This window comes from Triticum urartu, chromosome 6A, assembly GCF_056163025.1.
Source record: "Triticum urartu cultivar PI428250 chromosome 6A, HENAU_Tu73, whole genome shotgun sequence".
NCBI classification, from domain to species: Eukaryota; Viridiplantae; Streptophyta; class Magnoliopsida; order Poales; family Poaceae; genus Triticum; species Triticum urartu.
This window is the reverse complement of record NC_141878.1, coordinates 158,299,195-158,316,170: the sequence shown is the minus strand read 5'-3', so window position 1 is coordinate 158,316,170 and position 16,976 is coordinate 158,299,195. Positions and strand designations below refer to the sequence as shown.

Sequence of the window (16,976 nt, the reverse complement as noted above, 5' to 3'; positions counted from 1 at the left end):
TTAGGTATGTCGATGTTGTCTTTCTCCTGCACTCCTTGACGACGCACCTAGCAAAGTTCAATACCACCTCTAGAACTTTAGAACACTCTCGGAGCCAAGGTACCTTTGTTGACGCAACGACCATGAAGTTGATGGTGGGAGTCTGGTGACAACGAATCGAGGATCAAATCATGTCTCCGGGTTTAAGGCGGTGAAGGGGCTAGAGAACCATCCCATATCCAGCCAAACAGGACCAAGGAGACCTTACCTCACTAGCTTCCCGACAAAGCTGAACATGTTTTGCCGACTAAAGAACTAAAAAGACCAAAATATGAAGAGGTAATAGCACCACAGGTCCCTGAACTTGTCATGAAGGTGATGGTTTGGTCCTTAAACTTGAAAAAGCTGATTATTTCATCCTTCAACTTGTCATGGAGGTGCAAGTTTGGTCCTAGTCCAATCAGAACTCGCCAAGTGGAGCCATCTCGGCCAGGCTGGTCAGCGCCACGCATTTTGCAGTTTGCCCCTGCCTTTAGCCCTTATCAACCCGCAGGAGGCCATTTGTGCAGCTGGGCATGAACATGCCCACCCAGGCGGAGCGCAGCTCGACAAGTTCCTTCTGAACGAGAGACACCTGTTCATAGCCGCGCCGAGCGGGGGACAGTGTGATGTCTACCTCTTCTTAAGGATAATCGACATCCTGCAAGACTACAACATAACCAAGAAGCTGGAGCACGCCTGCAAGTCTTTCCCGGTCAACCCTGGCTGCATTTCTGCTGTGGATCCCAAGCTCTACTCGAGGAGGTTCCAGGATTTCATTCCCAGGGTGTTCGTGAAACAACAGTAGTGAGAAGAAGAACACACATGGTTAACTGACTTTTTTACATCTGGAGGAGTTTTTGCATCATGAGATGCAGGGGTGGAGACAGGGGGGTCTAGCCCCTCAACAAAACGTGCAAATATGCTAGGGTAAAATGCCCGTATATCCTTTAGTTTAGCGCTGTAGATCCTTTGATTTGTTACTACTTTGTACTAGTACATTACAAAACTTCCTTGCGTGTGTGTGTAATGCGTTAGATGTGCTGAAGCCCAACACAAAGCCCAGTTTCAGATCGATCATCCAATTTGCGCCTGCCGCCGCCCGCCGCTGGCTGCAATGCTAATCGCCAGCAGCCGATCGCCGCTACGGCACCATCGTTGATCGCCATCAGTTACTAGCATCCGCGACTGACGACATCGCCGCACTGCCATGCTAGCCAGTCCAGTCGTGTCTCCCTGTGTAGATCCTCCCGCATGACGATCAGTGTGCCTTGCCATCGAGTCCGAGACTCCATCGATCATCTCATACCTCAAACGCTCAAGTCTGAAGGTACCACATGGTCATTTTTCTCATAGATTGCATAACATATAGTTAAATTAACTGTCTAACTTAAATTTGTATGTAAAGACACAATTGATTAATTTACAAATTAGATGTGATTGTCAATTTTTTTTTACAAATTAGATGTGTGTTTCATTCATCTGAGATGATTTCTGAAATAATACTTTGCTATGCTGAAAAATATATAACTGCAAAGTTCACCCTAATGAGATTATCTTATTTTTCGATCAGCTTGGTAGCTAGTTACAAAGCTATATATAATCTCATTGTTTAATTTTGAGTCAATTACACTGGTGGTGTTAGAACTTTGCGCAAACGATCACTTTAGTGCTAGAATTTGTGGCGTACATCGAAGTGGTGCAAAAACTTGACTCGGGCGTGCAAATACGATGCCAATCGCATTTGTATACGACCGCAACGCTGACGAGGCATGCCAGCGTGGCGCAGGGCCCGCTGTCATCGACCAAACAGTGAAGAAGAGGACTGTGCGTGCTCTTTTTTCAAAAACCGCCTCGTTTTTTTTGCAAAAAAATGAAAAAGTAATCCCATTGAAATGATGCCATTTGTACATTGCCAAAAATACAATGCCATTTTTTATCTCAATGGTATTGTTAGTCATGATATATTATGATGTTTATCTTCAAAATTGTCTTCCAATACAAAACCACACACACTTAGAAGTGTTTGAGGAAAAAATTCAGTATGTACGATCCTTATCTCCTCCGCCCCCCTCATCCCCAAATCCTGGCTCCACCCCTGATGAGATGGATCCATTGGTGAATGAAGCTCATGGCATGATGGCGTCGCTGATCCCGAGCATGCGCTGAAACAATGCAACTGGTGGGGTGATTTGGCTTTGGCCACCATACTGCTAGACGGTTCTCTTGTCCGAATAGGCGGCTGCGAGGAGATGGCTGGATCTGCCGACAGGCATGCTGAAATCGAAAGGATGGCGGAACTAAACTACGGGCATGCAAAGCGCCGTCTTTTGGAAGACTTGTGAGGGTCCAAGTGCCTACTCCATGATTGCAGAGCTATGAGTCCAGATATTCCATGGCTAGCTTAGCTAGCCCCTGCCTCTGCTTTGTAGTGCTCTTTTGTAATTTGTTTCTTCCTTCTGCACCTACCAAGAACCCAATTTTTTTCTAGGATTGATTCTTGGTGTGATGTGCTGAATAGCGGGTATGGTCTTGCACAGGAGTGGTCGAGTGGGAGCGAATCAGGCCTTGTACATGTACACGTTGCATTGCACTATCAAGACAATTTATTGGACTGATGAAAACTGATGCATCAATCTTGTCGAACGAAATTGAGAAAAAGGAACCAGGATGTCCATCCATCTCGCCTTCTTCAGTAACACCTGCAGCTCCCACCTTTCCTTGCAAATGCAGATGGCCAATCTGGGCCGTCCGGTTGAATTCAAGAGACATCTCATCCGTCGTTAAGAGAAAAGAAGCTGCACCCCTGTAGACATTCTTGCCCTCTTTGCAAGCATTTAACATGTGCATTGATTAGCATGTGCATTGATTTTTTTGGCCCTTATAACAATGTAGAAGAAATTAAACATGTGCATTGATAAGGGCTAAAGGCGGGGGATAAACTGCAAAATGCACGGCATTGACCGGCACAGCCAAGCTGGCTCCACTTGGCGAGTTCTGATTGGATCAGGACCAAACTTGCACCTTCATGACAAGTTGAAGGATGAAATATCAACTTTTTCAAGTTTAAGGACCAAACTATCACCTTCATGACAAGTTTAGGGACCTGTGATGCTATTAGCTCAAATATGAACTACAATTGTCCACTCCAGCGAACAGTGCCATCCAATTCCATCTAGACAAAACATTAAACAAAACGTGACCTAAGATCTAACGGGGCCTCTCGCTCATGACCGCTCGCTCGCTCTCGCGTTCCACCCCCACTCCCGCCCCCACCACCAGGCCACCGCACGGCGTTGACCTCTCCGGCGGCGCCCCTCTCCATTCTCCGGCGATAGGTGACGGTTGCGCATCACCACGCGGTGAGCCCTACCCGAATACGGGAGCAGGGCTTGGCCTGGTGATTCGAAAGTCTCCAACCAGATCTAGGGAGGGCAGTGTTGCGCTCTGTCGATCCTGAGGTCCACTGATGGACTCGGGAGGCGGAGGTGCGACGGACCAGGAGATCCAGGAGCTGATGGCAGAGCTCTCACGCCGAGAAAGGGCAGCGACGCGTGCAGCGAGGAGGGTGGGGGTTACAAATCGCGAAGTGGCGACTGCGAGGACGAATTTGGCATTGCGAGCGATGTCCAGAACCACGGAGATGGAGTGAGAGAGCATCTTCGCGCTGGGGCGGCCTATCACCCCTGACCTGATCTTAGCCTGGGCTGCGGAGGAGGCGGTATCCTGCTCGCGAGTCCAACGCAGGAGATGGAGATTGTTCCGGGTCGAGGTGTGATATCCGCCATTGGAGCAGCTTCTCCTTGCGATTCGGGTACGTCTTATGCAGTTTCCAATTCAGTTGTTTGTGGGCAAGTTAGAGTGGAGTCCAATTGTAGAGTTGATTTGTCTGGGCACCGCCGGAGATCACCGTCTCCGCCGCCGTTTGTGGTTCTGCCTCCCAACAGAGTGGGGGGCGAGCAGAGGCGGGTGAGAGGAAGGAGGGCCCCTGCGGTCAGCCTCGCTGGTAAGGGTGACCGTTGGATGGACCTGCCTGAGATCACAGCCGTTAGTTCAGGTCTGTGATTGCCTTATAAGACGCGGAGCGCTAGTGAGCCTTCCTTTCGTTGTAGCCCCGATCCCCTGGTGGCTAGGGTTAGGGTTCATCATCGTCCCCAAATCCAGCGCCAGCGGTAGAATTCCAATCTGGTCTGGGTCCGCCGTGATCTGTTTGCCACAGGGGAATTCACTGCCAAAGATTGCTATCCGGTGGGCTCTTCTGATCATCTGATTGAGCCAAAGCAGTTTAGCTTCTCTCATGATTTGTGGTCTCAGAAATCCGGCAAGCCTTCTTTTGTCTCTGTGGTGAGGAAGAGGGGGGAGATACTGAAGGAAATATGCCCTAGAGGCAATAATAAAGTTATTATTTATTTCCTTATTTCATGATAAATGTTTATTATTCATGCTAGAATTGTATTAACCAAAAACATAATACATGTGTGAATACAAAGACAAACATAGTGTCACTAGTATGCCTCTACTTGACTAGCTCACTAATCAAATATGGTTAAGTTTCCTCACCATAGACATGAGCTGTCATTTGATTAACGGGATCACATCATTAGGAGAATGATGTGATTGACTTGACCCATTCTGTTAGCTTAGCACTTGATCGTTTAGTATGTTGCTATTGCTTTCTTCATGACTTATACATGTTCCTATGACTATGAGATTATGCAACTCCCGTTTACCGGAGGGACACTTTGTGTGCTACCAAACGTCACAACGTAACTAGGTGATTATAAAGGTGCTCTACAGGTGTCTCCGAAGGTACTTGTTGAGTTGGCGTATTTTGAGATTAGGATTTGTCACTCCGACCGTCGGAGAGGTATCTCTAGGCCCACTCGGTAATACACATCACTATAAGCCTTGCAAGCATTGTAACTAATGAGTTAGTTGCAGGATGATGCATTACGGAACGAGTAAAGAGACTTGTCGGTAATGAGATTGAACTAGGTATTGAGATACCGACGATCGAATCTCGGGCAAGTAACATACCGATGACAAAGGGAACAACGTATGTTGTCATGCGGTTTGACCGATAAAGATCTTTGTAGAATATGTAGGAGCCAATATGAACATCCAGGTTCCTCTATTGGTTATTGACCGGAGACGTGTCTCGGTCATGTCTACATAGTTCTCGAACCCGTAGGGTCCGCACGCTTAACGTTCGGTGACGATTTGTATTATGAGTTTATGTGTTTTGATGTACCGAAGGTAGTTAGGAGTCTCGGATGAGATCGGGGACATGACGAGAAGTCTCTAAATGGTCCAGACGTAAAGATCGATATATTGGACGACTATATTCGGACATCGGAAAGGTTCCGAGTGATTCGGGTATTTTTCGGACTACCGGAGGGGTTACCGGAACCCCCCGGGGGCTAATGGGCCTTGTTGGGCCATAAGGGAAAGAGAGAGGGGCCGGCCTAGGGCAGGCAGTGCGCCCCCTCCCCTCTGGTCCGAATTGGACTAGGAGAGGGGGGCAGCGCCCCCCTTTCCTTCTCTTTCTCTCCCTTCCTTTCCCCCTCCTAGTAGGAATAGGAAAGAAGGAATCCTACTCCTACTAGGAGGAGGATTCCTCCTCCTGGCGCACCAACAAGGGCCGGCCGGCCTCCCCATTGCTCCTTTATATACAGGGGCAGGGGGCACCTCTAGACACACAAGTTGATCACAAAGATCTCTCCCAGCCGTGTGCGGTGCCCCCCTCCACCATAATTCACCTCGGTCATACTGTAGCGGTGCTTAGGCGAAGCCCTGTCACGGTAGCTTCATCAACATCGTCACCACGCCGTCGTGCTGACGAAACTCTTCCCCGAGCTCTACTGGATCGTGAGTTTGCGGGACGTCACCGAGCTGAACGTGTGCTGAACGCGGAGGTGTCGTACGTTCGGTACTGAGGATCAGTCGATCGTGAAGACGTACGACTACATCAACCGCGTTGTCATAACGCTTCCGCTTAACGGTCTACGAGGGTACGTGGACGACTCTCTCCCCTCTCGTTTCTATGCATCACCATGATCCAGCGTGTGCGTAGGAATTTTTTTGAAATTACTACGTTCCCCAACAGTGGCATCCGAGCCAGGTTTATGCGTAGATGTTATATGCACGAGTAGAACACAAGTGAGTTATGGATGATACAAGTCATACTGCTTACCAGCATGTCATACTTTGGTTCGGCGGTATTGTTGGATGAAGCGGCCCGGACCGACATTACGCGTACGCTTACGCGAGACTGGTTCTACCGACGTGCTTTGCACATAGGTGGCTGGCGGGTGTCAGTTTCTCCAACTTTAGTTGAACCGAGTGTGGCTACGCCCGATCCTTGAGAAGGTTAAAACAACACTAACTTGACGAACTATCGTTGTGGTTTTGATGCGTAGGTAAGAACGGTTCTTGCTCAGCCTGTAGCAGCCACGTAAAACTTGCAACAACAAAGTAGAGGACGTCTAACTTGTTTTTGCAGGGCATGTTGTGATGTGTTATGGTCAAGACATGATGCTATGTTTATTGTATGAGATGATCATGTTTTGTAACGGAGTTATCGGCAACTGGCAGGAGCCATATGGTTGTCGCTTTATTGTATGCAATGCAATCGCCCTGTAATTGCTTTACTTTATCACTAAGCGGTAGCGATAGTCATAGAAGCAATAGTTGGCGAGACGACAATGATGGTACGATGGAGATCAAGGTGCCGCGCCGGTGACGATGGTGATCATGACGGTGCTTCGGAGATGGAGATCACAAGCACAAGATGATGATGGCCATATCATATCACTTATATTGATTGCATGTGATATTTATCTTTTATGCATCTTATTTAGCTTCGATTGACGGTAGCATTATAAGATGATCTCTCACTAAATTTCAAGGTAAAAGTGTTCTCCCTGAGTATGCACCGTTGCCAAAGTTCATCGTGCCGAGACACCACGTGATGATCGGGTGTGATAAGCTCTACGTCCATCTACAATGGGTGCAAGCCAGTTTTGCACACGCAGAATAGTTGGGTTAAACTTGACGAGCCTAGCATATGTAGATATGGCCTCGGAACACTGAGACCGAAAGGTCGAGCGTGAATCATATAGTAGATATGATCAACATAGTGATGTTCACCATTGAAAACTACTCCATCTCACGTGATGATCGGACATGGTTTAGTTGATATGGATCACGTGATCACTTAGATGATTAGAGGGATGTCTATCTAAGTGGGAGTTCTTAAGTAATATGATTAATTGAACTTTAATTTATCATGAACTTAGTCCTGGTAGTATTAGCATATCTATGTTGTAGATCAATAGCTCGCGTTTAGCTCCCCTGTTTTATTTTTGATATGTTCCTAGAGAAAAATAAGTTGAAAGATGTTAGTAGCAAAGATGCGGACTAGCTCCGTGATCTGAGGATTATCCTCATTGCTGCACAGAAGTATTATGTCCTTGATGCACCGCTAGGTGATAGAACTATTGCAGGAGCAGATGTAGAGGTTTTGAACGTTTTGACAAAAGCTCGGTATGATAACTACTTGATAGTTTAGTGCACCATGCTTTACGGCTTAGAACCGGGACTTCAAAAATGTTTTGAACGACACGGAGCATATAATATGTTCCAAGAGTTGAAATTGGTATTTCATACTCATGCCCGTGTCGAGAGGTATGAGACCTCTGACATTACTTTGCCTATAAGATGGAGGAGAATAGCTCAACTAGTAAGCATGTGCTCAGATTTTCTGAGTACTACAATCAGTTGAATCAAACAGGAGTTAATCTGCTAGATAAGATAGTGATTGACAGAGTTCTCTAGTCACTATCACCAAGTTGCTAGAACTTCGTGATGAACTATAATATGCAAGGGATAACGAAAACGATTCCCAAGCTCTTCGTGATGCTGAAATCGACGAAGGTAGAAATCAAGAAAAGCATCAAGTGTTGATGGTTAACAAGACCACTAGTCTCAAGAAAAGGGGAAAGGGAAGAAGGGGAACTTCAAGAAGAACAAGCCCAAGTCTGGACCTAAGCCTGAGACTAAGTGCTTTTACTGCAAAGGGACTAGTCACTGGAAGCGGAACTGCCCCAAGTATTTGGCGGATAAGAAGGATGGCAAAGTGAACAAAGGTATATTGGATATACATGTTATTGATGTGTACTTTACTAGTGTTTATATCAACCCATCCGTATTTGATACTAGTTCAGTTGCTAAGAGTAGTAACTTGAAACGGGAGTTGCAGAATCAACAGAGACTAGTTAAGGGTGAAGTAACGATGTGTGTTGGAAGTAGTTCCAAGAATGATATGATCATCATCGCACACTCCCTGTACTTTCGGGATTAGTGTTGAACCTAAATAAGTGTTATTTGGTGTTTGTGTTGAGCATGAATATGATTTGATCATGTTTATTGCAATACGGTTATCCATTTAAGTTAGAGAATAATTGTTATTCTGTTGACATGAATAAAACCTTCTATGGTTATACACCCAATGAAAATGGTTTGTTGAATCTCAATTGTAGTGATACACATATTCATAATATTGAAGCCAAAAGATGCAAAGTTAATAATGATAGTGCAACTTATTTGTGGCACTTCCGTTTTGGTCATATTGGTGTAAAACGCATGAAGATGATCCATGCTGATGGGCTTTCGGAATCACTTGATGCTTGCGAACCATGCCTCATGGTCAAAGATGACTAAGACTCCGTTCTCCAGAACAATGGAGCGAGCAACTGACTTATTGGATATAATACATACTGATGTATGAGGTCTGATGAGTGTTGAGGCTCGCGGCGGGTATCGTTATTTTCTGACCTTCACAAATGATTTGAGCAGATATGGGTATATCTACTTGAAGAAACATAAGTCTGAAACGTTTGAAAAGTTCAAAGAATTTCAGAGTGAAGTGGAAAATCATCGTAACAAGAAAATAAAGTTTCTATGATCTGATCGTGGAGGAGAATATTTGAGTTACGAGTTTGGTCTTCATTTGAAACAATGCAGAGTAGTTTCGCAACTCACGCCACCTGGAACACCACAGCGTAATGGTGTGTCCGAACGTCATAACCGTACTTTATTTGATATAGTGCAATCTATGATGTCTCTTACCGATTTACCACTATCGTTTTGGGGTTATGCATTAGAGACAACTGCATTCACATTAAAAAAGGCACCAGCTAAATCTGTTGAGACGACCCCGTATGAACTATGGTTTAGCAAGAAACCTAAGCTGTCGTTTCTTAAAGTTTGGGGTTGCGATGCTTATGAGAAAAAGTTTCATCTTGATAAGCTCAAACCCAAGTCGAAGAAGTGCGTCTTCATATGATACCCAAAAGTAATTGTTGGGTACACCTTCTATCACAGATCCGAAGGCAAGATATTTGTTGCTAAGAATGGATCCTTTCTAGAGAAGGAGTTTCTCTCGAAAGAAGTGAGTGGGAGGAAAGTAAAACTTGATGAGGTAACTGTACCTGCTCCCTTATTGGAAAGTAGTTCATCACAAAAACCGGTTTCTGTGACACCTACACCAATTAGTGAGGAAGCTAATGATGATGGTCATGAAACTTCAGATCAAGTTAATACTGAACCTCGTAGGTCAACCAGAGTAAGATCTGCACCAGAGTGGTAAGGTGGTCCTGTTCTGGAGGTCATGTTACTAGACCATGACGAACCTACGAACTATGAGGAAGCGATGATGAGCCCAGATTCCACAAAATGGCTTGAGGCCATGAAATCTGAGATGTGATCCATGTATGAGAACAAAGTGTGGACTTTGGTTGACTTGCCCGGTGATCGGCAAGCCATCGAGAATAAATTGATCTTCAAGAAGAAGACAGACGCCGATGGTAATATTACTGTCTACAAAGCTCGACTTGTTGAGAAAGGTTTTCGACAAGTTCAAGGAGTTGACTATGATGAGACCTTCTCACCCGTAGCGATGCTTAAGTCCGTCAGACTCATGTTAGCTATCGCCGCATTTTATGATTATGAAATTTGGCAAATGGATGTAAAGCCTGCATTCCTGAATGGATTTCTGGAAGAAGAGTTGTATATGATGCAACCTGAAGGTTTTTATCGATCCAAAAGGTGCTAACAAAGTGTGCAAGCTCCAGGGATCCATTTATGGACTGGTGAAAGCCTCTCGGAGTTGGAATAAAAGCTTTGATAGTGTGATCAAAGCATATGGATTTATACAGACTTGCGGTGAAGCCTGTATTTGCAAGGAAGTGAGTGGGAGCACTACAACATTTCTGATAAGTATATGTGAATGACATATTATTGATCAGAAATAATGTAGAATTTTCTGGAAAGCATAAAGGAGTGTTTGAAAATAGTATTTCAAATAAAGACCTCGGTGAAGCTACTTACATATTGAGCATCAAGATCTACAGAGATAGATCAAGACGCTTGATAAGTTTTTCCAATGAGTACATACCTTGACAAGATTTTGAAGTAGTTCAAAATGGAACAGTCAAAGAAAGAGTTCTTACCTGTGTTACAAGGTGTGAAATTGAGTAAGACTCAAAGCCCGACCACGGCATAAGATAGAAAGAGAATGAAAGTCATTCCCTATGCCTCAACCATAGTTTCTATAAAGTATGCCATGCTATGTACCAGATCTATTGTATACCCTACACTGAGTTTAGCAAGGGAGTACAATAGTGATCTAGGAGTAGATCACTCGACAGCTGTCAAAACTATCCTTAGTGGAATAAGGATATGTTTCTCGATTATGGAGGTGACAAAAGGTTCGTCGTAAAGGGTTACGTCGATGCAAATTTTGACACTGATCCAGATGACTCTAAGTCTCAATCTGGATACATTTTGAAAGTGGGAGCAATTAGCTAGAGTAGCTCCGTGCAGAGCATTGTTGACATAGAAATTTGCAAAAATACATACCGATCTAAATGTGGCAGACCCGTAGACTAAACTTCTCTCATAAGCAAAACATGATCACACCTTAGTACTCTTTGGGTGTTAATCACATAGCGATGTGAACTAGATTATTGACTCTAGTAAACCCTTTGGGTGTTGGTCACATGACGATGTGAACTATGGGTGTTAATCACATGGTGATGTGAACTATTGGTGTTAAATCACATGACGATGTGAATTAGATTGTTGACTCTAGTGCAAGTGGGAGACTGAAGGCAATATGCCCTAGAGGCAATAATAAAGTTATTATTTATTTCCTTATTTCATGATAAATGTTTATTATTCATGCTAGAATTGTATTAACCAAAAACATAATACATGTGTGAATACATAGACAAACATAGTTTCACTACTCACTAGTATGCCTCTACTTGACTAGCTCGTTAATCAAAGATGGTTAAGTTTCCTAACCATAGACATGAGTTGTCATTTGATTAACAGGATCACATCATTAGGAGAATGATGTGATTGACTTGACCCATTCCGTTAGCTTAGCACTTGATCGTTTAGTATGTTGCTATTACCCTTTTCATGACTTATACATGTTCCTATGACTATGAGATTATGCAACTCCCGTTTACCGTAGGAACACTTTGTGTGCTACCAAACATCACAACGTAACTGGGTGATTATAAAGGTGCTCTACAGGTGTCTCCGAAGGTACTTGTTGAGTTGGCGTATTTCGAGATTAGGATTTGTCACTCCGATCATCGGAGAGGTATCTCTGGGCCCACTCGGTAATACACATCACTATAAGCCTTGCAAGCATTGTAACTAATGAGTTAGTTGCAGGATGATGTATTACAGAACGAGTAAAGAGACTTGCCGGTAACGAGATCGAACTAGGTATTGAGATACCGACGATCGAATCTCGGGCAAGTAACATACCGATGACAAAGGGAACATAGAATAAAGATCTTCGTATAATATGTAGGACCCAATCTGAACATCTAGGTTCCGCTATTGGTTATTGACCGGAGACGTGTCTTGGTCATGTCTACATAGTTCTCGAACCCGTAGGGTCCGCACTCTTAACGTTCGGTGACGATTTGTATTATGAGTTTATGTGTTTTGATGTACCGAAGGTAGTTCGGAGTCTCAGATGAGATCGGGGACATGACGAGGTGTCTCGAAATGATCGAGACATAAAGATCGATATATTGGATGACTATATTCGGACATTGGAAAGGTTCCGAGTGATTCAGGTATTTTTCGGAGTACCGGAGGGGTTACCGGAACCCCCCGGAGGCTAATGGGCCTTGTTGGGCCATAAGGGAAAGAGAGAGGGGCCGGCCTAGGGCAGGCAGCGTGCCCCCTCCTCTCTGGTCCGAATTGGACTAGGAGAGGGGGGGCGGCGCCCCCCTTTCCTTCTCTTTCTCTCCCTTCCTTTCCCCCTCCTAGTAGGAGTAGGAAAGAAGGGAATCCTACTCCTACTAGGAGGAGGATTCCTCCTCCTGGCGCACCAACAAGGGCCGGCCGGCCTCCCCCTTGCTGCTTGATATACAGGGGCATGGTGGCACCTCTCGACACACAAATTGATCACAAAGATCTCTCCCAGCCGTGGGCGGTGCCCCCCTCCACCATAATTCACCTCGGTCATACTGTAGCGGTGCTTAGGCGAAGCCCTATCACGGTAGCTTCATCAACATCGTCACTACGCCGTCGTGTTGACGAAACTCTTCCCCGAGCTCTACTGGATCGTGAGTTCACGGGACATCACCGAGCTGAACGTGTGCTGAACGCGTAGGTGCCGTACGTTCGGTACTGAGGATCGGTCCATCATGAAGACGTACGACTACATCAACCGCGTTGTCATAACGCTTCCACTTAATGGTCTACGAGGGTACGTGGACGACTCTCTCCCCTCTCATTGCTATGCATCACCATGATCCTGCATGTGCATAGGATTTTTTTTGAAATTACTGCGTTCCCCAACAGATATGGCGCATGCCGTAGCCGCAATGAGTTTTCTCGCCCTCCGGCCCCTACTCAGCAGTAGGTTGTCGTTGATCAGGTGCCCACCTCCTTCCGTGCTCCACAAAATACCCCGCAAGTTCCTCCCCAGCAGAACCAGCATAATCCACACCTCTCCATTTATGCCAAGCCACCCATCCTCCCTATGGGGGCTGGCTCTTCCAACATTGGTCATCCAGCTATGGGACCTATGTACCCTGGTTTTCCCACGGCTGCCTATCAATATCAGCTGTTAGCACCTTGGCAGCAGAAGCCCCATTTCCCTTTCCCTTATATGCCACCGCAAAATATGCCTGTGTAGTTCCAACAGCCATATCCGCAGCAAGTCAGCTCTGGTAGTGGAATATCTGGAGGAGGGGGACAAGGTGGGACTGGGAAGAACAAAAAGAAGCAGAAACCAAGCGGCAAGCACAAGCAGCAAACTACTGTTCCTGGATAGGGGGAGAACTCTTCTACTCAGATTTCTGCTGACCCTGAAGGCTTCATGGTTGATCCTAAGTATATAGGTACAATTTGCTACAACTGTGGCCTCCCTGGTCATTTTGTTGGCATGTGCCAAGTGCCAAAGGTCTGTTTCATCTGCAAAACACCAGGCCATCATATGGATGCCTGCCCCAAGTGGTATCAGCCATACCCAGCTGCACAGTTTTGGGAGAGTGCCAATAGTGGTCTAGGATTTTTCTACATTGAGGCTAGTGAGAAAAGTGACAGTGATTGGCTGAATTTTGGGAATGTGGGGCTGGTAGTCATTGAGGAAGGTGTGATTAGTGCTGAGGAGCTAGAAAGTTGCTCTGCAAAAATGTGGAAAACTAATTGGCCCTGGCAGATCAGACCATATGATGACTCATAGTACCTGGTCAGATTCCCTCCTAACAAGAAAGTGGCTGATCTGGTTGCTTTCAAATCCATTAATCTGAAAAAGAAAGGGGGCACTGTTTCTTTTAAGGAATGGCATGGTGATATACCCATTTATGACACTCTAAAGGAAGTTTGGATCAATATAATAGGAATCCCACCTGTGTGATGTTCTTGGAAGGTCATTGCACATATCGCCTCTTCCCTGGGTGTGATTGTTAATGTTGATTGGCATGGTATTTTTAGAAGCTTCTATGAGGTGGTCAGAGTGCAGATTGCTGTGAGAGACCGACAACTGATACCTAAAGACAGAGTGGTGGAGATTCAGCAAGACCTTTATCTCCTCAGTTTTGAAGTGGAGGGAGATGAAGATGTTGAGCCCCCTAATCATAGCCTTCTGATGACCCATCTGAACCTAAAAGTGGTGATGGAAATGAGGAGAATCAGAGGAAATCTGAGGAAGTGGATGACTATAGTAATGATGACTTGCTGGGAGAAGAAATGGATCATGACAATAAGGAAAAACAAACTGACAAAAGATCTACCTCTGCCCCAAGTGGGTCCAGGAATAGAAACAATGGTACTCACTCTCACACTCCTGTTGGGACTCCTGCTGTTGAAAACTCCATGCAAGCAAAAGGGCAGGGTGCCCCCATGACCAAAAGCTACTTGGAAGTTGTCAAGAGAGCCCCTTTGGAGAAGTGTGGCTGTCTATATCTTCCTCATTTTGAAGTTGTTATTTCCAAAAGTGCTGGTTGTGGAGCTAGTGCCTCTGAGACTCAAGTCTCTTGCCCAGTTCCCAAACCTCAGGTCCATAGACCTGGAAAAGGGAAATGGGGTCCTGTTGTTGCCAGTAGGATGAGCAGCAGGATAAGGAGAGATGGTAAAAACTCTATTGTGAAAGCTCAAGAGTTCAAACAAGTTCCGAATTTGGAAGTTGCTAAAAGTAAAACTTCTGTAATCTTCCAAAATTCTTTTGCATGTTTAGATAATGAGCTCCTTATTAGGAATGCTGGTAAGGCTGGTTTGACATTAGGAATAAATCCTGATGTGATCAGCCATAATTTCAACATCATTAAAACCCTGGAGCTTGATAGAATGTCTAAATTTTATCAGGACAACCCTGATATGTTCCTCCCCCTGATATTGACGTCACTAAAGAGGGGACTAGTAGCTCTTTTAAAATTGTTGACAACTCTGCAGCCCCCATTTCCCCCTCTAGTAACTATACTATAAAGGAGGGAGAGGGTGACACTTCTTGGATAGAAGTGTCTACCCAAAAGGGTAGGAAGAGATTGTCCAAAAAATAATAATAATAGTCAATGATTGGTGCTTTTTGGAATATTAGGGGCCTAAATGGGTCCTCTAAAAGCACTAGACTGCAGGAGCTTATTAAAGCTACTTGACCTGATTTTATTTGCATCTCTGAGACTAAGAAAGCTAATTTTACTCTTCCTCAACTAGATGCCATTGATACTAAAAGTGGTTTCTGGTGGAACTGGATCCCTGCTATCAATACAGCAGGGGGGATTCTAGTTGGTGTTAAGGAAGATATTTTTCATATAGTTAACTGCGATGTTAAATCTTATTGTATTTCTTGTATTTTGAAATGTAAGCACAATAACACTGTGTGGAGACTGGTAGCAGTATATGGGACTGCTTATGAGGAACATAAGCTTGACTTTATTAATGAGTTGCATTCTATTTTAGCTAGCTGGTTTGGACCTACTTTAGTGGGTGGAGATTTTAATCTCATCAGAGTAGCTGGGGAGAAAAGTACAGGTTTGATTAACCATCATTGGGCTGACTTGTTCAATGATTGGGTCAACAAGTATGGCCTCATAGAACTAAAGAATGCAGGTAGAAAGTTTACTTGGGCTAATAACCAGGATGACCTTGTTATGGCTACTTTAGACAGGATTTTTATTTCAGTAGATTGGAACAGTCTATTCCCTGCTTGCCATGTTAAGGCCTTGCCTAGAGTTGGTAGTGATCATACTCCTTTAGTATTAGACACTGCTGCTTTACATATTCCCACTGATAAAATGTTTAGATTTGAAAAATGGTGGCTGGAAATTCCTAGCTTTGATGATGTTATTCATAAAGCCTGGAACACCAAATGTCCTGACAGCAAAGCTATTGATGTTTATCAATTTAAGATTCGTGTAATCAGGAAAGCTGCTAAGAGCTGGTGTGCTAATTATGAGGTTTCCCAGAATAATGTGAAACAAGCTCTAGTGGTTGAATATAAAAGCTTAGATATTTTGGCTGAATCTCAGCCTCTTTCTCCTAACACTAAACATAAGATGAAAAAAATGCAGGGGATTTGAATGACATTTGGAGGAAGGAGGAAATTAAGGCCAGGCAGAGATCCAGTGAGAAGGAGATATTGGAAGGTGAATTGAACACTGGCTACTTCAAGGCTGTGGCTAACCAAAACAGGAGGAAGAAGCAGATTAATGTTCTGGAAAGCAGCTCAGGGCCTGTAGAGGACACAAAAGGTATAATTCAGATTGCTGTTGAATACTAGAAAAAATTATTTGGTTTTTCTCCTACTATAGACATTGATCTTAAAGATGACTTTTGGGATCAATCTAGTTTAGCTACCCCAGAACATGTTGATTTGCTTGAAAAACCTTTCTCTAAAGAAGAGATCAAGGCTGCTGTCTTTGGCTCATATGCTGAGGGAGCCCCTGGCCCTGATGGGTTTCCTTTTCTATTTTACCAGAAATATTGGGATTAATTAAGCATGATCTTTTTTCTTTGTTTAGAGATTGGGAAGCTGGAGTATTGGATCTATATAGACTTAATTTCTCTTTGCTTACCCTAGTGCCTAAAGAACCTCTGTTGTTAGATTAGAGAGGTTCATACCTTTGGATATGACTAACTTCAGCTTCAAAATATTTTCTAAGTGTGCCACTAATAGATTTGGCCCTGTATGTAATGACATTATTGCCCCCAACCAAACTGCCTTCATTAAAGGGAGGTTTATTTTGGAAAGCATTGTTGCTGCCCATGAGGTGGTGCATGTTGTTGCTACTAGTAATGTCTCTGGTTTTTACTTTAAGCTTGACTATGAGAAGGCTTATGACATGATTAGTAGAGAGTTCCTTTTGAAAATGCTTAGGATGAGAGGCTTTGGCCCCAAGTGGATACTTAAAATTGAATCCCTC

At 44.4% G+C, this 16,976-nt stretch overlaps 1 pseudogene; it reads left to right on the top strand.

Moving 5' to 3' along the window:
- The first annotated feature begins 1,749 nt into the window (after window positions 1-1,749).
- LOC147964577 (uncharacterized) lies at window positions 1,750-16,546 on the top strand (annotated as a pseudogene).
- Window positions 16,547-16,976: the final 430 nt, after the last annotated feature.